Source organism: Mustela nivalis (genome assembly GCF_964662115.1).
Source record: "Mustela nivalis genome assembly, chromosome: 1".
Classification (NCBI taxonomy): domain Eukaryota; kingdom Metazoa; phylum Chordata; class Mammalia; order Carnivora; family Mustelidae; genus Mustela; species Mustela nivalis.
Genome location: NC_139020.1, coordinates 165,928,077 through 165,950,495, shown reverse-complemented (window position 1 = coordinate 165,950,495; position 22,419 = coordinate 165,928,077). Strand labels below are relative to the sequence as shown.

General features: G+C 46.6%; 1 protein-coding gene and 1 pseudogene across 10 annotated transcripts in view; one reads left to right on the top strand and one right to left on the bottom strand.

The window, feature by feature from the left end:
- The window catches only part of SRGAP3 (SLIT-ROBO Rho GTPase activating protein 3), a 252,348-nt gene that overhangs the window by 137,596 nt on the left and 92,333 nt on the right, over nt 1-22,419 (bottom strand). The gene's annotated exons all lie outside the window — the stretch shown is intronic.
- Nucleotides 4,633-5,090, top strand: LOC309871704 (small nuclear ribonucleoprotein G pseudogene; annotated as a pseudogene). The gene has a single exon. The product of its transcript is annotated as a small nuclear ribonucleoprotein G pseudogene (transcript).

Here is a 22,419-nt window from a genome sequence, read left to right as displayed (position 1 = left end):
TCGCACTCGTGCAGGTAGATCATTTGTGTGACGGACCCGTCACGTGGAAGAGCAGGAGCGAAGGGCATTCGCATGACTACTTCACATGACTCTTTTGCATGGCTATTTTGAGATTGCTAAACTGCCCCCCTCTGCAACTGTACCAACTGATAGCTCCCAGAATCTACGAGGGGCCATAGGGACTATTTAAAAACAGGCATGTTGGGATTTGCTTCAAAATAACCTCAGGTCAGGGGGACTGGGGAGTAGCAGGCTTCTAGGTAACCCAAGATTGGCCTTGAGTTGATTGTTGAAGTTTAGTTGTGGTGATGGATATGAGGAAGAGGCTTGTTATACTATTCTCTCTACTCTGGTAATGTTTGAAACTTTCCATAATAAAAGAGAGGGGAAAAGACAGAGAGAAAGAGAGAGAGAAAAGAAAGGTAGACAAAGCCAGAAACTTGATACAAAGGCTGCAGCTCTTGTTAACAAGTCTGACCACTTAGGAATGCCAATGAGTTGTCCCCAGAGGCCTCTGCCCCTAGGCTGCAGATGGGTTAGAAAGAGGGGTCAGAATGTGACCTTAAGAGCAACTTTAAATGCAGCTTACCAGGCCCCACCCAATTCCAAAACCTGGACCCTGTCCTGAGAACTTGGTAACTTTTCTGACACCTCCTGGGATGGTGAGACACCACTTTCACAGCACATTCAACCTGAAAATCAAGATCGAGTGAGCATGTGTCCCCTCTGCTCCACAGAGGCAGCTGGTGTACCCCCTGGTAGCGTTTCCAGAGCTAACGAGGAGGCTGAGCTGTATGGTGTGTCACTGCTGACAGTGCCTCATCGCATCTATGCACACACAATCCTGCCTCATTATCACTGCGTCCTATGAGGCTGCTGCTACTATCATTCCTATTTCAGAGATGAAGCAAATGAGACTCAGGGAGTGGGAGTGATTTGCCCTAGGCTCACCCAGACATTGGCAGAGTCAGGGCCCAAATCCAGAGTAAAGAGCAGACGGGAGCCAAGATTACCCAGACTCCAGGTCAAGGTGCTCTCCCTGGGGATCCAATGCTTCCCTTTCGGGGATCATGTCCCGCTCCACCTCCTGTCTCCATCCCACACTCCATCTGTCAGCCTCGTGCCATTCTCACTGGCCCTGGCTGTCACTGTATCCAGCCCAGTGCATCCTGACCTTGACCTCAAGGAGGGAAACACGGACTTGGTAGCACAATGTAACAGGCCCTGGGTTTACCTGAGGGGGATTCAAATCCTGACCCTGCCACACATGAAGCTGAATAAACATGAGCATGTTTGTTTTATTTCCCTGCAGCTCAGGTTCCTCTGTAAAATGGGGATGGTGATAATCTATCTCACATGTTTGTTGTAAGAATAAGTGATCATTCAAGAAAGCTCTCCAACCAGTGCTCTATTTTAGCACTGCCCTAACTCAGTGGCCAGTAGCCATATGCGGCTATTTAAATTTGATTAAAATAAAAAATTCACTTCTCAGTTGCACTAGCCACATTTCAAGTGCTCAAAAGAACATGTGGCTAGTGGCTACTGTACTGGACAGAGCAAAACATTTCCCAGCACTGCAGAAACTTCTAATGGGTTTAGAGCACTGGATGAGAAGCTTAATAAAAGCTCTCATTAGCTATGATCATCATTTATTAGTATTGCTTTCTGTGGCCAGCCCAACAGCCAGCATCCTGAAAGAGTCTACTGCCATCCAACTCCAGCTTTAGGGGAGGGAGGTGGTGTGGCAGAGGGAGTAGAGAGACCGGCAGAGCCTGGACTCCAGCCGCTGTCACAAGTTGGAATACTGCCTCTGCCAGACATGCACTGGGAGGTCTTAGGCAGGCAAGTCATTTTCTCTGAGCTGTTCTCCCAACTATGCTCACCCTGCAGGGGTGCTGCAAGGATCAGACTAGAAATGTGTGCCATGTGCCAGGCACCAAGGAGACCCTGGGCCAATAGCCTCCACAGAGGCTCACAGGCTTTGGGGACAGGGAAAGGGCAGAGGCTCCCGGCCTCTGGGGACAGCCAGCCTGGACACAAACCCGGTTTTCTCCACTTTGTAGATGCCGCTTCAGTTCCCTGAATCTGTTTCCTCATCTATAAAATGGGGACTAACAATACCTTCCTCTCGGGTTTGTCAAAAGAGAGATGGTGTCCATATAACGCACCTGATGGGAGGCCTGGAGCATGGCAGATAAGCAGTACGTGGCAGGAACGGGCCACCACTGCTGCTGTAGCTGTGCAGACAGAGCATGGGGCACACTGGGCACCAGGCTAGGTGTTCCCCCAGCCCATCTCACACCCCCCACCAAACACAATTCCACCAAGAAGGCTGTGTCATCACTGGCCACTATCCCTGGGGTCACTCAGCGCTGGGTTCCCTCCTCCTTCCAGTCCTCTCCAAAAGCACCCCCCTCCCAAGCAAGGGCACCACACCATGCTGGAGAGCACCAGCTGCTCCGCCAGTCCCAGCCACCAGGCGCTGTTTCCTAGCAACCACGATGGAGGCCCAGATAGATAAGCGAGTCGCCCTTCCCTGCCTGCGCTGTGGGTAGAGCTGACTGGGTGGGTGACAGGGAGCAAGCTCCTCAGTCTGCCCTCTCTGCAGACACAAACCAGTTCTTGGCACTTTGTACTGTCTCCCTCTTTGGGCCAGGGAAACTCACCAGAGACTTCAGTCGGTCCTGTATTAACTTTGACCACGCCCATTCCCATCCATCATGGCTTCTGACCACCGAAGGCTCAGGGAGGGGCTGGGTATCACACCATAAGTGAGGAAACTGACACCCAAGAGAAGGGAAAGGACCTTCCTGAATCACAGGATTCAAAGCTGGGCAGACGTGGCCCTCCAGGTGCTGCCCCATTCTAGCTCTGCTCCCCATCAATCACAGCAAATCATCCCAATAATAAAACTGTTTCTCATATCTTTTCACCACTTCAGCCCTAAATCAGGTGGGAGCTGGGTAGTACATTGCCCAGAGCTGGATCTGGGATCAGACTTGCTAAGTTCAGAGACTGGCCTTGAAGCTTGCTAGCTGTGTGACCTTCAGCAAGTCAGTAACCTCTCTGGGCCTTGACTTTACCATCTGTAAAATGGAGGGAATAACAGTAGATAATTATTGTGCTAAGTGCTTCCCATGAAGTGTCTCCTTATTCAGGCAAAGCAGCTAATATTGTGCTACAGCCTTGGGAGGAACTACTACTATTCCCTGATTTTGCAGAGGAGGTTACTAAGGCACAGAGAAGTACAGTGACATGCCCAATTTCACCTAGACATTAAGGAGTCTTTTGGCTCCAAATCTATACCACTTGCTAAGGATGCCTCCTGAGCGCTTGCCATACCTACTGTATACCAAGTCAGCCAAATTCTTATACTGTCTTCAGCCATCTACTATTCCTCAGAGAAGCGTAAGCCAGGCTTAGCCCAGATAATCAAAATGCATCCAACTCCTGAGGCCTCCTTGAAGCAAATTACATCTGCTTCCAGCATTCTTGGAGGGGTGAGAGAACACAAAAACTGGGAGAAATGACTGGTGTTTCCCCCTCTTCCTCTTACCACCACACCCTCCCCCCAAAAGGAAGCATAGTACATGGGCTAATGTTTTGAAAAACTAATAGTTATTTAATAATGGTGATGATAATGTTGTCAATCAGCAAAATCTTCCTGTAAGTAAGAGGAAACAATATGGTTCCAAACACACCAGCGAACTGGCATGAGGGATATCAATGACTGAAAAAATGGGAAATAGGAGATTCCACTTCCCACTGTGGTCCAAAGGCAGAAACCCAGCTCTGAAGCCTCCTGACCACCTTCACCTGGGTTACCAAACCAGTTTCTTCCTCAGAAACCAGACAGGAGAGTAGGTGGGAGAGAGGCTTCCCCACAGCATCTGTGCCATGTCTAACTAATAGCCTAACTAACTTCTTCTCATGAAGAAGTCAAACAGAAGTTGCCTCCCCGCCTTCCAGATGTTCAGCAAAATGCAAAGAATGGTCAGAACAAGGCCACGCCTCCTCCTACCAGAAGCTCGGAGTTAAAGTGGGCCGTGATCAATTTCAACACGAGATTAATATTCGCGGCTTTGCTGCTCAATGGTCCCTGAAGGATCAGATGCATTTAAATGAGAAGAAATCAGGATTCATTAATGCTGAATCTCCAGCTGCGTCCTCGGACTGAGGATGCTTCTTTTTGTTTTCAATCCTACCCTGCTTATAGAACTAAAATAGAAGTCAAAGAGCTGGGGGCCAGCCTGGAAACATCCAAGTGTTTCCCAAACATTGAGAGCCATCTTTACAATGTGTTCTCTCTAGAAACCATCCACCTTGTATTGACTCAACATATTTCTTTAAATCACTTCACTTTTTACCTGGGATACTTTACAGTACGGCCATCAATAGAAAAACCTGAGTCACTCATCATTAATGGGAGGTATTTGTAAAAATAAATACAATGGACACAAAATAATGTTATTAAATTCTACCTAGTCTCTGTTACCTGAAACCTGCTTTCTTTTGATAAAAGGAGTTCGGCAAGTATTCAAAGAAGTGTGGAAGGCATGTTAGCAACTCATGGAGACTTCTCTCCTTAAAGTAATCAGAAGGGTTGAAGGAGAATTAAAAAGATAAGAATGGGAGGCATCTTTGAGCTTGCCGAGTAGACACCATGAGCAAAGCTCACCCTCCCGAGCTGAAAAAATTTATGGACAAGAAATTATCATTGAAATTAAATGGTGGCAGACATGTTCAAGGAATATTGCGGGGGTTCGATCCATTTATGAATCTTGTGATAGATGAATGTGTGGAAATGGCAACTAGTGGGCAACAGAACAATATTGGAATGGTGGTAATATGAGGAAATAGTATCATCATGTTAGAAGCCTTAGAACGAGTATAAACAATGGATGTGTTTGTTCATCAGAAGAATCAACTGCTTCCACATGTCCCCTCTCCATAGTACCTGTTTTACTACAATATAAAAATCAGATCGTGTGCATTTTCATATTGAGCTTTTTTGTTAAATAAACTTTTATAATGGCCAAAAAAAAAAAAAAAAAGATAAGAATGAAAAAAAAAAAAAGAAAAAAAAGAAAGGTTTATTTCTGTGAGTCGTTGCTATTTAGTATTGTCCCAGTGGACACCCAAAATCATCCCACATATATAACAACAGTGGTGTTCTGTTCTCACTTCAGAAAAATGGCGGTTAGTCCAATCCCTTAATTCACAGAGGAGTCAAAGAACTGAGAGCCTCACCCAATGTGCTACCAGAACCTGGGTCTCCCAGCTGCCTGGCCAGTGCTCAGCTCTCCTGATTACAGTTCTTCCTACACAAATCCCTTCTCTCCTGTTGTGATGCAAGGCAGCTAGCACAGTGTGAGTGCCTGCCCATCACGTTGGTTCCTCACAAATATTTTTACATCAATTAACCAGTCAAATGAAGTGACATATGTGGTAAGCTGAACGATGATCCCCAAAAGATATTTGGCTCCTAATCCCTAGAAATTGAATGTTACCTTAGAAGGCCAAAGAAGACTGTGCAGAGGTGATTAAATTAAGGATCTCGAGATGAAGAGATGATCCTGGATTATCTAGGTGGGCCCTAACTACAATCACAAGTGTCCTTTTGGGGAGAGAATGTAGGAGATTGGCACAGACAGAAGAGGGAAAGGCAACGTGACCACAGAGACTGGAATGATGTCGCTATGGGCCAGGGAATGCCAGCAGCCACCAGAAGCAGGAAGAGGCAAAGCACGGCTCTCCCTTCGAGTCTCTAGAAGGAGTACTTGGGGTTCTACCAACATCTTAATTTTTGCCCAGTGAAACAGAATTCTGACTTCAGAATTGTGGCTTCTAGAACGGTGAGAGAATTAATGAGTGTTAGATTAAGTCACTTGTTACAGCAGCCATAGGAAACTGATACAACATACATCACACCACTTTGAAAGCTCTAAAGAAAGGCAGGATATGGTCTAAGCAGTGAATGATATAGCAAGTCAGAAGGAGGGACCTTATGAAGGAGAGAGCTGGATCGCAGGATCTGTACAAGCACGGAGGGAGAGGAAGACACTGTGTCGTACACACTCAGAAGCATTTACTGGTTGCCTACTACGTGTATGTTAGAGGGCAGGAGGAGGCACAATGAAAAGAAGTATACAGTTGGATCCTTACTCTCAATTCCCAGTGTGCTGGGAGGATAAGCCATACTTAGGTGAAAAAATAATTAGCAAAATGAGATGGAATCATTCCCCTTGTGGGATCAGAGGCATGTGCAAAAAAATGTATGTGCAAAGGTATTTATCACATTGTTTGTAAAAGTGAAAACCTGGACACAATAAAACCCAGCAATAAGGTATCGTTTAAGTTTCCTGGCACGTCCACGCAACTCTCATGCAGTTTAGAAACCATGTTGCATAACAATAACGACCTTGAAAAAATGCGCCTAAAATATGTTAAATAACAAAAGTGGGTTACAAAAATAGGATGTATAGTTTAGTCCTCCCAAAATGTAATTATAGCTATTTATACACAAAGACTAAATATTATATACCAAAACGTTAACTGTGGTTCTCTCTGGGTGGTGGGATCACAGATCTTTTCATTTCTTCAGTAGATATTTACTGAGCACCTAGGAACTAAGCCATGGCTTGGCAAACTTTTTTGTAAGAGGCTGGATGGTAAATACTTTAGGCTTTGCAGGTCATTTAATTTCCGTTGCAACTACTCAGCTCTGCCCTTGTGGCAAAAGAGGAATCACAGACACTAGGAAATGAAAGCACATGGCTGTGTTTCAATAAAACTTTATGTACAATAGCAGGTGATGGGTTTTTTCTGGCCCTATAGTGTGCTATAGGTTGCCAACTCCTACGCTAATCACTGTGCTTCTTCTATATTCTTTCTGGTGGCTTTTTTTTTTTTTTTAAGGAGAGGAAGGGAGGGAGGGAGAGAATGGAGAGGGGCAGAGGGAGATGGAGAGAGAGAGACTCTTAAACAGGATCTGCACTCAGCACATAGCCCAACATGGGGCTCCATCTCACAACCCTGAGATCATGACTTAAGCTGAAATCAAGATTCAGATGCTTCACTGACTGAGCCACCCAGGAGCCCCAGTGCTGCTTCTGTATTCTTCAAATCTTCTACAAAATAGGCATTACACCTCTAATATTGGGAGAAACAGTATGTTTTTTAAAATAATATCTGTTGGCCCTGGGAAGGCCATTGTGAGGGGGGAGTGGTCTAGCAGGGTGACATCTCCTCTAGCGGGGACAATCTTAAATATCCCCAGAGGTTGTCAGGGAGGTGACAAAAAATGTGATTAGGGACCCAGTGTAAAACAGTACAGAGAGCACAGATCTGATCAAATATATTCAAATTTACCCTTTTATACTAATGCTGTGTTTGCTAAACAAAAAACATCTATAAACCTCCAGTTTTTGACTCCGGAAAACCTTCTCAGAATATGTCACTTTGACCAATGCCAGCCCTGCTGGATTCAAACCCAGAGCATGGCAGCCTCCCCTCTGCCACCACTGTCCCCACCTTGACCCCATTAACTCATGCTGAAATGGCCAGCCCAGGCAAGAGCTGCTAATCTTCACTGAGAAGGTGCCTCCGGCCATGTGTGCGTGCACCTGACAGTAATGGGATACAGGATGGATTTCCCTGACCTTCTGATGAGAATGCCACATGGAAGAATATCCAAGGCCACAGTGAAGCCCAAATATTTTATGCACATAACAGCAACTGCTCATGAAGCCTTGCCACGGGAATGGAAAGGCACTACATCAGGCTGAGTGATTTATGTTTCTGAAAGCCACGTGAGTTATTGCCCATTACCTCATCCTGGCAACTTTGCAAATTCTTGCCAATTGATTTTTGTAAAGGAGCGAAGGAGAAACAAGAAAGGTCTGAACACAAGGGTCTGATTTCAGGCATGTATGCGTGTGTGTGTGCATTTTCTTTTTAACCTCTGTAAAACTCTGCAAAAGTCTTCTAAAGCAATCTTTGTCCATTCCATAACAGGGGCAGAGATTAAATGTGTAAGGAGGTCAGTGAGTGGGGCCTGACTATTTGAAGGAGTTTCATTTTTACAGTGCACATCAGGCAAAGTCCTTATAATCACTGCTATCAATTCTTGGGGTCAGTCAGTGAACTTCCAAGAGAAACTCTTGGAAGGTGACCCTCCATGCCTCTGAGAATAGATGAGCGCAGCAAAAGGTAAAGAAAGGAAATCGAGTACCTTCTCAAATGCTAAGTCCAGAAAACTTCCAGGAAAAGCCTCAGAAAAAAAAAAATAAAAGTCATTATAGTTGCCTAATGGCTTAATAATGGGCCACAAGCCTGAATGAAGGTCATGCTGGTGTACATACATGCTGTGGTCTCGTCAGGTTATTTCAGACCCAAACATGGACTTTAGAAAGTAAGTTCTGGGTCACTTCCAGCTCTGCCTCAAGGTATTAACGTCATCCATGAACTGGGATTAATGATACTCACCTCTGAATTGTGGTAAAATCAAATTAAGAAATACACACACACATGAAAGATTTTTGCAAACAGTAAAAAATTATACAAACAAGTGTGATTCTTCTTCACAGTATAATTATTATTCCTTTATAAGACTCTGTTACCTGTCAATTAGTAAAAAAAAAAAAAAAATGTTGCTTGTGTGCCCACTGACTGTAACAGAGACACAAGATCAGCCAAAGAAAAAGGAAAAGGTTGCAGCTCCCTTAGCAGATGTACCTTCCAACGCAGCAGCAAATTTCCACGGTCAGGCTAGAAACCAGTCATTCGCACTTGGGCTCAGTGCAAGCACTTACCGCCCCAATATAAATCTATTTGTCCTCTTAACGCAATATGGAACTCTTTGCCAAGCTCGTATTTCATGTCTTGAGTCTTATTACCGAAGGGGAAAAACACCTCGTGTTTATGAGCTTGCCACTTGGCAGCAGTGTAGTGGGTTCTTTCTGCTCCCTGTTCGGATGATAACTCTTTGTGAGACTTCGGGCAAAGAGCTTCACTACTCTAGGTCAGTCGGTCAACGGGTTGCTTTTGTGGTCCTACTAGGAACCAAGTTCTGGGCCTCAAATTCCACAGAAAGTGGGGTCATAAGATTGAGGTCAGTTTCGGCATGAAGAGTTTTATTATACGTCGAACAAGAGGGCAATTTCTTACTGTAACACACTGCTGTGTCCTGTTTGGGCCTAAATCAGGTTATATGCTCAAAAGTCCCATAAAAGGCATCTTACAGCCAAGGTGGCCACCACCTGCACTGACCACGTGGAAATGTGTTTCAATCCCCACCTCCTCCCCTCCCTCCCCACTTCGCCTCTGGTAATTTCTCCTTGGCACTGAGCTGAGCTGCCCAATGCAGTCTGCTCCAGCAAGAACACAACAGTAAGAGTCTAACTTCCAAAGTCTCACTCACCATTCTCCCTACTGAATGAAGGGAGGATTCTGTGGGCTGGTTTATCGGGGAGAGGAACGGATAAAATGTCATTTTATTTTGCATTCCAGTTTCCAGGACTGAGGCTTTTGGATCTTGAGAGTACTTTATGGTAGGAAACATAAAATATCAACAAGCAGAGACAAATGCCAGTGATGCTCATTCCTTTTCAGTATCTGTCTTTGAATGGTCAAGGGGCACAAGGCCAAACCATGATCATGAGAAGCTCTCATGTACCACTGCCCCGCAGGAAAGAGACATCACAGACCTACAGGTACCTCATATGGATGGGGACAGTCTAGTACTGGTCCTACTTTCAGAAATTCTAGGGACTTAAGTGACCATCAAAGCCAGCATTTCCTCCCAGAACGATCCATATACCCCTGTGCTCATGAGCTGCCCCTCATTCCACCCTGAAACTCACCCCCTCCCTGAATATTCCCTATGTGAGGAAATGCCCCCTCCATTTCCCTACATGCTCGAGCTAATATCTAGTCATTCCTCACCTCTTGCTTACCCCCATGCCTCCATCCATCACCAAATCCTATCCATTCTACTGCCCTTAACATTTCTGAATTTATCTATTTATCTCTATCTCCACTACCACCACCCTAGTTAAAGTCCCCATCACCTCTGAGCTGGACAAGCACAAGAGCCCCCTAAACGAGCCCCCATATTACTATTGCCCCCCTCCCAATATTTTCAAATCAATTCTTCTTTGGAAAGTGAAAACCTAATTCATACCATCACCATCAAGTTTTTGTCCTCCCTATTCTCCACCTTCATGTGGCTTATGAGATTCTGTGTCTGGCCTCTACCCCTCCACTGCCTTAGCTCGTTCCATTTGCCCCTTACTCACTATCTTCCAGTTCTCCAGCCTTCTCTCTGCTGCTTGAACATACCAAATTCTTTCTTGCCTCAGGGCCTTTGCACTTGCCCTTGCTTCTGCCTGAAATGCCCTTCTCTTCTCTCCATTTCTCCATCCTATCCCATCTAGCTCTTATCTATCTTCAGGTCTCAGGTTTGGAGACATTGAGTAACTACCTTACTGTGTTGCTAAAAGCATTAGATGAGATTATGCATGCAAAAGTGCTTGGCACACTGCCAGAGAATTCAATAAATGTTACATATGCATTATAAATTTTTAAATCTGAAAGATCATTTTTATCCATGCCCCTGTATTCTTTCTTTCTTTTTCCTCTAAATTAATAGCTTTATCTTTAACTCTGGCAATTCTTTTCAAATGCCCAGGAGGGAGACAAAAATTCTCTTATTTCTACCTAGACCTGGAAATCTCACACTTTCTCTCCTCTCGATCTCATGATATTAACTTTATGTTTTACTCCAGTACTCAGAATTCCCCCTTCCTCCTCAGATATGGATGACCCAATTCCTATTTAACTTTCTGTTTCTATATTTGCTCATTTCCACATTCACTCAAGATTCATTAGCATCTGCCAGGCTCAGTGCAAGGACAGGAGGACATATCTACAGAGATGACAGAGGACCTGCCCTTGAGGAATTCAGCAGAGACCAACACAGACAAAATAATCACATCACAGTGAGCTAAAACAACTATGCACAAAATTGCTTATGGGCACACTGAGAAGGAAGCAGGGATCTCTGCAGAGGAGATGACAGGAGCCAAAGTGGTCAGAGAGGCTTCCCTTAGCCTGGCCTTGGAAAGTGAATAGGAGTTCACCAGCTTAGGGGACAATAGAAAAGGCCCCATCATGAGGGTTTCTCCCACACTTTGGCTTAGAACAGGGATTACGTGAGAGGTGAGTGATAAGTGATGTGATAAGTGAGAAGTGAGAAGGCAAAGTCCCCAAGCTCTGCAAGTGAACAGACTGTTCAAGCACTGGCAAAGGGTCTGATGAGGCTAGAAGCTGAGGTTTAGCAGGAGGTAGGAGAAGCTCCGGCAGAAGGGGCTTCTTGGAGCCAGATAGTGAAGAACCCAGAAGGCCACATTCAGTGCCTCATACTTTATACCCCACAATCAAGGTTACAGAAAAACCCAGTAGTAGCATGGCGGACAGTGAATGATTGGTAGAGGAGCCGGGAGAGAAGGAGACCAGTCGGGAGGCCACTGCGAGACCACAGTCAGGGACAGGGAGAATCAACCGGAAGATATTTATTAAATTCCTTCTATAAAGTAGGCATGTCACATGCTGACTGGCAAATCCTGGTTTGTAAACTTTTATAAGAGCTCTGTGGATGTGGTGCCACAAGGCCAGTTTCAAATGTAGAGCTTCTAGTAGTAGAGGTCATGCAGCGGGACTCTGAGTGTGTAGCTCAGAGTTCCGCTGCACCAGCAGGTGGTGGGGATAAAGATGTGGTGTGCGGCGGCTGCTGATACAAGGCATGGAGTTCCAGCCCACGCCTCAAAGACAGGTATAGGGCAGGCAACCCAGCATTGGTCTGCGGCACTGATTTCATTAACCTAGAAAGAGGGCATCAGTGTGGGAGAAAGGGTAGCTTCTAAGTAAAATACAAGTGTCACAGTTACCCCTTACCCTAGTAAGGGTAAGTAGTATGAACTCCTACTCATACTTCAAGCCCCAACTCAGATGTGCCATGGGAAACACTGTGAGGTTTCATGACAAAGCATGGCAGAGTTGGAGGGAAGGACTTCTCCCATACTTGGTCTTAGACTGAGGGTGGCCCTGAGGCAACACAGGCCCTTGAGAACTCTGGTGCCTGAGGGAATGTAGTTCGGAGAGCACAGGACCAGGTCATGGAACAAGAATGGTAATCCCACAAGGGCATCCCCAGCAGGTTGTGATGGGGAGTGATGCTCTGCTCTTGGCACCTGTCGGGAAGCAGACGTCAGCTACAGCCCCACAGGTTTGTTCATGGCACATGTGAGACGCTGTGAAACCTGGAACTGCTGGGCCCCTCCCTGCCTGGATGTCCCCTTCCGTAGCGGACATGAACATAGGATTACCGCAGCCACCAGAGAAGTGAGATGAGGGATCAGGGCCCTTTAGTGTGGATCGGTCTTCAGTCAGATTCCAAACCCATCTCTGCGAGGCTATTTCACACACCTGATCTTGTGTAATGTTGACCCCAAACCCAGAGGAGCTCATGGACAAGGAGACTGAGGAGGAGAATGAGGCTCACTTGATAAGCTCCCCAAATCCCCTCAGCCAGCATGTGCCACCAGCCAGAACCTGAGCCCAGTAAGGCTCATCCTTCCCACCCCACCCACAACGTCAGCTGCCTTGGATGGCTGCTCACCAATGCATCGGAGTCCCCAGGACTGGGGACCGAATTTTTGGCTCAATGAAGGATTCCAGGGAAGATTCCAGGCACAGTGATTCATGAGAGAGAGAAAAGAAAAATAACAATGTGCTGTCAGCAAAGAACATTCACGCGCTTCCTTTTGCGCTGCAGAAATTGGACGCACTTTGAGCCAGGTGTTTCCACAGGGCCAGCCAGATGACAGCCTTTGGAGAGATGGGAAGCCTCGGGGAGAAAGGAATGCAGCCCGCGCCTGGGCCACAGGCACAGATGACACGGTGCGAGCCAGAGTCTGCACAGCTCAGATGGGCGCCTAGACCCTGAGAATTTATTACCTTATTAATTATTCTCTGGCCTCTCCCTCCTATCCTGCAAGACCCAGCTTTCAACCCCCCCTTTTTCTGAGTTCAGGAATGAAAGGCCTCAAGCCCCACCTTCCACCCCCACGACTGTCTCCAGAGCCAGAGAGGGGCTGTTGTTTTGATGGGTGTTTTCCTCCAAAGCCAGTGAGTGGGAGAAATGCCCACGGATCAAGTTTAGCTCAAGGGCCCCAGCAAGCCTCCCATTCGCATTTCAGAGCTGCTGCTAATCACCAAGGACCCTAAACTTAAGGGGGTGGGGAGGAGGAGATGCCTGCTTCTCCAGAAACTTTATCCCAAGGAAATGACCAAGCAGGACTGGAGAAAGAAACTGCCCCTGGAAAAACACCAGCCCTAGCCCTTCTCTCCGGGGGCAGGTAACAGGCGGAAGAGCCCGAGGCACAGTCACCAACAACTCTGCAGACAGCACTTCCCAGTGTTTGTGAGAAAAAAGAAGACCTGGTAAGTTTCGAGTCTCGCTCGCCTCTGCCTTGAGCTACAGAAACACCTTTATAGAATAATTTGCTCCCAGCCATCTCATCTCCTGGGGAGAGAGAGGCAGGGCTGTGGACTAAAGCCAGACTTGTCTACTAGCTACTCTGGCAAAGGTGGTCCTCTGTCTAAAAGTACCTTTCAACCGCAAAACGCTTCAAGCTTTCCAAAACCCGTTTACATCCATTATCCATTAGACCCCACATGGCCTCTGTGTACAAGGGAGGACCTGAGATGTCCATAGCCTAGGGGTGAGGCCAGCAGGCTAGTTCCTGGTCTCACCATCCCCTATCCGGTGCCCTACACTCCACACCAGTTCTGCAGGGCTGGTGCCTATGGAGAAGTCACCCTTCTTCCCACAGCACGGCACTTCACAGTTGACCATCCTTCCCAAACTCTGTGCGCAGGCCAATGAGAGAATGAACAAATTCCTTGTCATCACATGAGATGGGCAGGGTAGATATCATTACTCCATTTTCCAGGTGAGGAAAGTGAAGCACCTAAGTCTGTCTGACATGTGTGGCTTCCCCGAGGCCCCCATTAGCTGTGAACTATGATTTTGGATGCCCAGTGTGACAGATTAATAGCCTGAATAGCCCCACTTTCTCAGTCTCTCCTATACCCACAGTCTTTGCCTCGTGACTTGACAGTTCCTCTCATGAAATCTAGTTCCCCCATCCCTTGAACCTGGGCAGGCCTATGACTTCTTCTGGCCAAGAGGATGTGGTATGCCCATTCTGGCCTGGGCTCCAGAGACCTTGAGTGTTTCCACTCACTCCTACACCCCAGCCATCACTGGGAGCACATGCCCAGGCTAGCCTGTGGGAGGGAAAGGCACAAGGAGTGCACTTGTGTTGCCCTAGTTGCCTGTGTCAGCCCAGCCAAAAACAACCCACCCCGGACATGTGCATGAGCCCAGCCAAGATCAACAGAGCTGCCTAGCTGACCTCCAGATAACTCCAGCAGCATGAGCAATAAACACGTGTTACTAAATGCCACGGAGGTGAATGTAGTCGGCATGCACAATTCTGTGGCGGTACCCACCGGCTCATAGCACATGTTTCACTCATCTAGTCATCCACCCATCCAACGGAATGCCTCCACCCATTCAGTCAATGTATGTGCTGAGTGCCTACTATGTGTCCAGCACTGTGTGCTAGACGCTGGGGGTATGGTGGTGGGCAAGGCAGACCCCAGCCTGCCTTCATGGAGCATGCAGACCAGGAAGGAAGACTGACAAGCAATTAGACTTCAGTGAGATGAACACTGGGGGAGGGATAAGACACACAGGGCAGACACAGAGCGGGTGCACCTGACTGACATCGGGAGGGGCAGGGCAGTGAGAAGGCATTCCTGGAAGCAGGTAACATAAAAGCAGAAATCTACAGGCTGAAGAAGAGCCCATGGGGTGAGGGGAGGGTGCCAGGGAGGCTTCTTCCCAGTAGATGACACGGCCTGGTAGAGGCCTGGTGAGACATACAGTTGCCTGGTTGGAGACCTGAAGTAAGAGGGTGGGAGGGAAAAGCGAGTTCTGAGGGACCAGCACCAGGAAGACCCAATCGTCACCCCAAAAACTTTTCCTGTATTAACTTCCAAGGTAAGTGAAATTCAGAAAAGGAAAAACAGAGGAGCCTCTTCTATGCACACATAAAGGCCACAGAACATTTCCAGGACACCATCAGAGGGAGCTGGGCCTGGGGACAGTCTTCTAAGGGCTGCAGGAGAAGTTCTTGTGTTTTGACTGTAAGGGAGGTTTGCTACCTGCCTAACGCTGCAGGTGCTTTGCTACTTCTCACCCCAGACCTGCATCAGGAAATGAGAGCTGACTGCTAGGGCCTGCAGCACTGTTCTGGAACAGCCAGTCAGAAGGAAACGGAAGTATGTTTCACCTCTATGGAGAAACAAGAGAAAAGGGAAATCCCAGGAGAGGCTGTACGTTGTGGCATTCCTGCATTCAGCCAACAAGGACTCCTTCACTGGCCACATTCTGCAAGTCCCCAGCCACGTGCCATGGAGGGCTAACCCATATACCTGGCCTTTGACCTTGTCCTCAGAGGCCTCAAGTCTTTCTACACAAGCAGACCCCGTGGGGGCAATCTGTTGAAAGCAGACACTAGGGAATTGTCTTGAAGCTGGGTGAGAATAGTGACAACCTATTTTTACTTAAACTATGCCTTTTTCTGGTGTGGCCTGGGAAAGGTACCTCAAGCCACTGAGTAGGGAGCTCCACCGAGTGTGGAATGGCCTATAGTGCAGTTAACAGGTGGTAAGTGGTGGCAGCGAGATTCAGATGGAGGCTGAGGAGTTCCGGAGAGGGCAAGATGGGCCGTATGTGGCTGAGGGAGCCAGGCAAGGCTTCTAGAAAGAAAGATGAGTCACGAACTGAGGAGAATGGGGGAAAGGCCTAGAGGGGGATAGAAGCCCCCCAAAAGCACAGTGGTAGGGAAGCCTAGAGCCTACCAGGGGACTCATTCTGGATATGTGGAACAGAGCCATCAACAGTATGAAAGAGCTGGAATGTCAGCTGGCAAGGCAACTTGGAGTCAGGTCAAGGAAATTCTGAGAGGCCAAGAGAAGGAGGTTGAACTTTATCCAGAAGATAATATCGAGACAAAGAATGTGACATCAGGGGTGCATTTCAGGAATATTAATCTGGCTGACTAATGTGATGGGCTGGAAAGGAGAGACCAAAGCCAAGGGAGGTAGTTCAGAAGATCCTGCCAGAACTGGTCAGAGAAGAGGAGACAGATGTGAGAAGCAGATGCCAAACGACTTGCCGACTGGCTAAATGGAAAGAGCAGAGCCATAGGTCATCCCAAGGTTTCACGTCGGTGCGGATGGCTGTGAAAGCCATGGTCACAGGAAAGAGGCGAGAGGCTGCCAGTTTGAGGGGGCTGTCAGACCCAGGATGCTGGACTATCTAAGGGGGCAGCAAGGAGCTAGAGGGAAAGCAATAGTAAGGAAAGTGTTGCTGCTCTTGAAAGACAGGTTTGGAGAGGAGGAGGAGGAGGAAGCAATGAGGAGCCAACTGAAGGAAACCTCCAAGCTTCCGGGGAAGGAGAAGCAATGGCGGACCAGGTTCCAGAGGAGCTCCTGCCACTCCTCCCACACCACTGCAGGTGCCTGTGAAGATGCTTTTCTAGATCCCAGCCCACCTCCATCAGGCTTTCCTGACTTCCTCACAGCTGGTCCCCCCGATAGTATGTGCTTGCCGTGAGGGCAGGGACTGTTGTCTGTTGGATTCCCAGCAGCACCCTCTGGGCCTCGAATACTGCCCATCACGTCAGGTAAGCCCCTGTGAGACATCCCATAGACGTCCTACAGTGCCTGTCTGGCCACACCCCCAGGAAAGGGGAGTACAACATGTTCCAGTCCCCACCTCCAGTGACTGCACCGGGACGCTGATCCAAGCTGGTGGTGGGGAGAGGGTGTCTCCTCACAGGCTGGTCTCTCTCTCCCAAACGTCTGAACTAAGCCACAGGGGTCTTTCTTGTCAGTCATGACAAGCCACGCAGACTCTGGGCTGGTGGCCATCTTGGGCCATGTGCAAAGCCAACAGGTAGAGGAGGCTGGTGCTCAGAGACTGAGGCAGGAGACTGAAGCAGACAGAAGCACAGACAAAACTCATACAACCCTGGCACAGGAGCCCAGCAGCCTCCATTCCTAACCTCCCCGTTCCAACCCTGGCAGGACTGCCTTAGTGTTGTTCTTAGTCCCCAGGCGTTGTGGTGAGCCACCAGACTCGCCTGCAGGAAGGGAGGCCTCCTTCCCCCAGCTGCTGCGAGTGCTGTCAGCCTTCTGTGGAGACTGAGAAGAGTGCCTCACCACAGGTCATGCTGCCTTCCACATCCAAGACTGATCAGCATGGGGGCAGAGGCCTGGGCCCCTTGCTCCAACTTGAGGCAACTCTGAGGGCCTCTCCAGGTTCCATTGTTTCACAGAGTTGGCTGAGACCTTCACTGGTACTGCACCAGAGCTCAGCTGCTCCCTCTGTCCAACCCTGCTACCTCTGCCTCACTCTCACGGGTGCTGACCCTAATAGATATCCTCCATCTCAACATCTCCCTGTTTCCTAGGGAACCCCACCTTCAATAGCCCTACCATCACCTATTATATCCTTACAGTAAACTCTTTGAACATTTGCAGCAAGAGTAAGTCTTGATTAGACTGACAGTACTGGTTTTCTAGAAATCCATTTCAATTGTGATGACGACTCCTTTTGTATTCCTAAGAGTACTTACTCCAGTGTTTTGCAAATAGTAGCAATAATAATAATAGGTATCTTTTGGGTGCTTGGGTGGCTATGTTGGTTGAGCACCTGCCTTCAGCTCAGGTCATGATCCCAGAGTATCAGGAACGAGTTCCACATCAGGCTCCCAACTCCATGGGGAGTCTGCTTCTCCCTCTGACCTTCTCCTCTCTAATGCTCTCTCTCACGATCTCTCTCCCAAATAAATAAATAAAATCTTTAAAAATAATAATAGGTATCTTTTATTGAGTAAATACTATGTGTCAGAGTCGTTCAAAGCATTTTACAAGGATCATCTGACCTCACGGCATCCTGATGGGGCAGATGCTATTACCCCCATTTTACAAATTTTAAAAGAACAATTAAGCAGGAGTCGAGTCAAAATGAAAATCTAGCCCATCAGACTCAGAAACTGTGTCCCTAACCACATTCAGCCCCACCTCCTGCATCAAGAACACACAATTACAATGTCAAAGAGTCAATGATTTTGAGCTGGATGAGAACTTTCAAATTATCTAGGCCAGTCATTTTATTTTACTGAGGGTCAAGGTCATACAATCCAGCTGCAATATATAAGCACTTCACTTAAGCAAAATAAAAATATACATACAGCAAAAAAGAGAAGGATGAAAAGATAATTTGAAAAATGTAATTTTGGGGGAACCCTCCTACAGTGTTGGTGGGAAAGCAAGCTGGTGCAGCCACTCTGGAAAACAGCATGGAGGTTTCTCAAAAAGTTGAAAATAGAGCTACCCTATGACCCACCAATCACACTACTAGATATTTACCCTAAAGATACAAATGTAGTTATCCAAAGGGGCACGTGCACCCGAGTGTTTATAGCAGCAATGTCCACAATAGCCAAACCATGGAAAGAACCTAGATGTCCATCAACAGATGAATGGATAAAGAAGATAAAGAAGATGAATGGACATCTTCTTTATCCATTCACCTGTTGATGGGCATCTAGGTTCTTTCCATGGTTTGGCATATATATATACACACATGGTTTGGTGTATATATATACAATGGAATACTATGCAGCCATCAAAAGAAACAAAATCTTGCCATTTGCAAAAACATGGATGGAACTAGAGGGTATCATGCTGAGCAAAATAAGTCAATCAGAGAAAGACAATTATTATATGATCTCCCTGATATGAGGAATTTGAGAGGCAGAGTGGGGGTTTGAGGGGTAGAGAAGGAAAAAATGAAACAACATGGGATTGGGAGGGAGACAAATCATAAGAGACTTCTTTTTTTTTTTTTTTTTTTAAGATTTTATTTATTTATTTGTCAGAGAGAGAGCGAGCGAGAGCGAGCACAGGCAGACAGAGTGGAAGGCAGAGTCAGAGGGAGAAGCAGGCTCCCTGAGGAGCAAGGAGCCTGATGTGGGACTCGATCCCAGGACGCTGGGATCATGACCTGAGCCGAAGGCAGCCGCTTAACCAACTGAGCCACCCAGGCGTCCCAAGACTTCTAATCTCACAAAACAAACTGAGGGTTGCCGGAGGAAGGGGGTAAGGAGATGGCAGTTGGGTTATGGACACTGGGGAATGTATGTGCTATGATGACTGCTGTGATATGTCATAAAAAATTTAAAAATTTTTAAAAATGTAATTTTCTCCATAATAAATTATCTTGTTATATGTACTCATGGCACATCACTATATGTAGATATGGATATGGATTTTTATACATACGTATATACACATGTTACTGTATATGGTTACATACACTAAAAAATATATACATTATAAGGGCAATTTCAGGAACTGGCATGACTTGACATGCGGACGTTGGCATTCAAACCCCAGTCAGGCAGATTTGCCTGTGAAGGAGCCAGTGGCAAGAACAAGACCAGAACCTGGGTCTCCTGACTCACACCCCAGCTATCCTCCACTACTCCCACCTACGCTCCCACTCCATTTGTTTATGTGGTTCTATTTCGAAGGGAGCAAGCTGGTTCAGAACTTTGCAACACTACCATGTAGAAAAACGTAGAAGCAGAGACTGAAGCTGTTGAGAAACCCACGTGAATTACCACACTGCAGCCATGCTTTCTCCATCACTGTTTCTAATTAAAGGACCGGCTGACACATTACGTAGCTCCTTGGGAGGCATCCCATCCACAAAATCTTCTCCCATATGTCCCTGGATTTCTTCTTCTTGCCTTTCTCACTGGCATTCGCACCCTCCTCACCAAACAGTGTTCATTTATTCACCGTGGCCATCCCCGGGGAATGATGTAAGACACTAAAAACTGTGACTCAAAATAGAGCAAGTGCCAGATGTTAAGGAGGACATGAGGATACAGGACAATAGCCAAGTATCTCTGGCTCTAACCAACCTTGCCTCCCCCTCCCAAACCCCGCCCCCATCAAATTCATTATTTCCCAAACCACTCCAGGTACACGCTCACCTCCAGGTCTCAAGTACACGTCCCCCCCCCACCCCTTCACTTCCTTAAATCCCTCTCCTCCTTCCATTCCCAATCCAAGCACCATCTCTTCTGAGAAGGGATCCCTGCTCACACAATAGAAACCCGAGAGCCAAAGGGACATTGAAATATTGCCTGTATCTGAGGTCACCAATGGCAGGCTGACTGGCTGCATGAAGTTTTCTCTCTCTTTTTTTTTCCTGCCAAAACCTGGGATCAAACTGTGAAGTTTTTTTGAATCCACAAAGTGTTGAAGAGTTTGGCAAACTAAAAATTTCTGAATCTGTTGCAAACCCATAAAAGTCAGGAGACTTTACATAAAAGTCCTGGCTTTGTGTCTTGTCTTGAAAGACCAGTGATCTGGCAACACTGGGCTTGCTTCTCATATGGCTAGGATCAGATGAATCGAAGTAGAAACTGCCCTGTCTGCACTTCTTTTTTGGCGGGGGTGGGCACAAAAATTTTTGTTTATAACAATCGACAATTATGTAAATTTGCAACCAACATAATCACCAATTTTTAGGCTTAACCTTTTTTTTTTTTTTTTTTTGCATGCCATTTTTAATCTCAATATTTGCTTTCCTTCTAATAAAGTTCACATTTACAGTATTTCTTTCAGGAAGTGTCAGTGTGTACTAAACCTTCTTCTTTTTGTATATTTGAACATGCTTGTGTACCATCCTCACTCCTGAGTGCCAGTTTAGCTGAGTGTAGACTTTCTAGGTTGACAGTTCCTCTTCCTCAGCATTTTCAAGAAACTTCTTCATTGTCTCCTGGCAGCTGTTGTTGCTGATGAGAAGTTTGCTGTCAAGCTAATTGTTGTTCCTCTGTAGGTAATTTCTCTTTCCTCTGTGGGGATTTTAAGAGTTTGTCTGTGTTCTTGAGATTCTGAAGCCACACTTCGATATACGATATAGATTTGTTTTTGTCAGTCACGATGCTTTTTTCAATCTCAACTCATGTCTTTCTTCAGTTACGGGAAAATGTGCATTTAAGAGCAAATACCACTCCTCAACTCTCTTCTGGAACTCTGATTGACATATACTGGTATACATATTCTCTGGGTCTCTCGACTGCTCTTTCATATTTTCAATTTCTGGCTCTGACACCAAAATCACGATTCTTGCATCAGTTATGTCCAGCACTGAGGTTCCCCATCTACTGACGTTCTATTAAGAAATTCTAACTTGTTCTTTTTATGTTCTGCATTCTTGTTTTGTTGTTCCTTATTTTTTATCCCACTAGTTGTTGTTGTTGTTGTTTAACAGACGCTATTCCTTTCTTCAGCCCTTGGAGGATCTTCATCACACATATTTTGAAGTCATTATTAGCTTCTGCTCTTACTTCTTGTGAATTCACCTCCTTATCGTTGACTGCACTGGCTATACGCCTTTCCTTCTTTCTCTTTTTTCCTTAGCCATAGTTGTCCTCCCGAGTATTTTAGAATTTAGAACGGTAGATTCATTGTGAACAGGAGGTTTATTTTGTGTTTACTGCATATTCTTTCTCTCTCTCTCTCTCTCCCTCCCTCCCTCTCTCTCGAGCACTTTATAGTTGGCTTTTTCTGGCCCAGCAGAGTCCCCAGTGCAGAAAAAGAGACCCCGGTGGCAGGCCTTAAATACCAAAGTAATAATAAGAGACATTGCAGGTCCTGCCATTGACCTGCTGGGTGACTTTCCACATATCATCTGCAAGGACATGTTGGTGTCTCACTCTGTATCCACCATAGCCTTGGGCGACAATCAAGAGAAGCTTTCTTCTAACCTCCTTTCCCAGGAGTGGAGTTCCAGTCCTACATTTCAAGCCAGAAGCCTGGCTTTGGAACCCTGCCCCTCATGGGGCACTTGGAGACCTGTTTCCCTCCCTATAGGGTATTCCAGGGGGGAATTGCCATTTGGTCTTGTCACTAAAACACTGAGGCTCTAGCCTAGGAGTGGCAAAGAATGGCACCAGCCAGGCAAGCAAGAGTACTGACCTATCTCCCAAGGGACGTCAACTAGTTCTGGGAGAGTAAGTGTAGCAGGGAAAAGCCTGGGTGTGTATTTCAACAGACAGGATGCAGCGGAGCACAGCAGGTCTTAGCACCTTAAAGGGGCATCCCCTGTACCCTCCATTCACCAATAAATACAAAATGTTTATCATGACTATACGCTATACTGCCAAGCACCTTAGTTCTCTTTAACATTCCAAGTAAGGA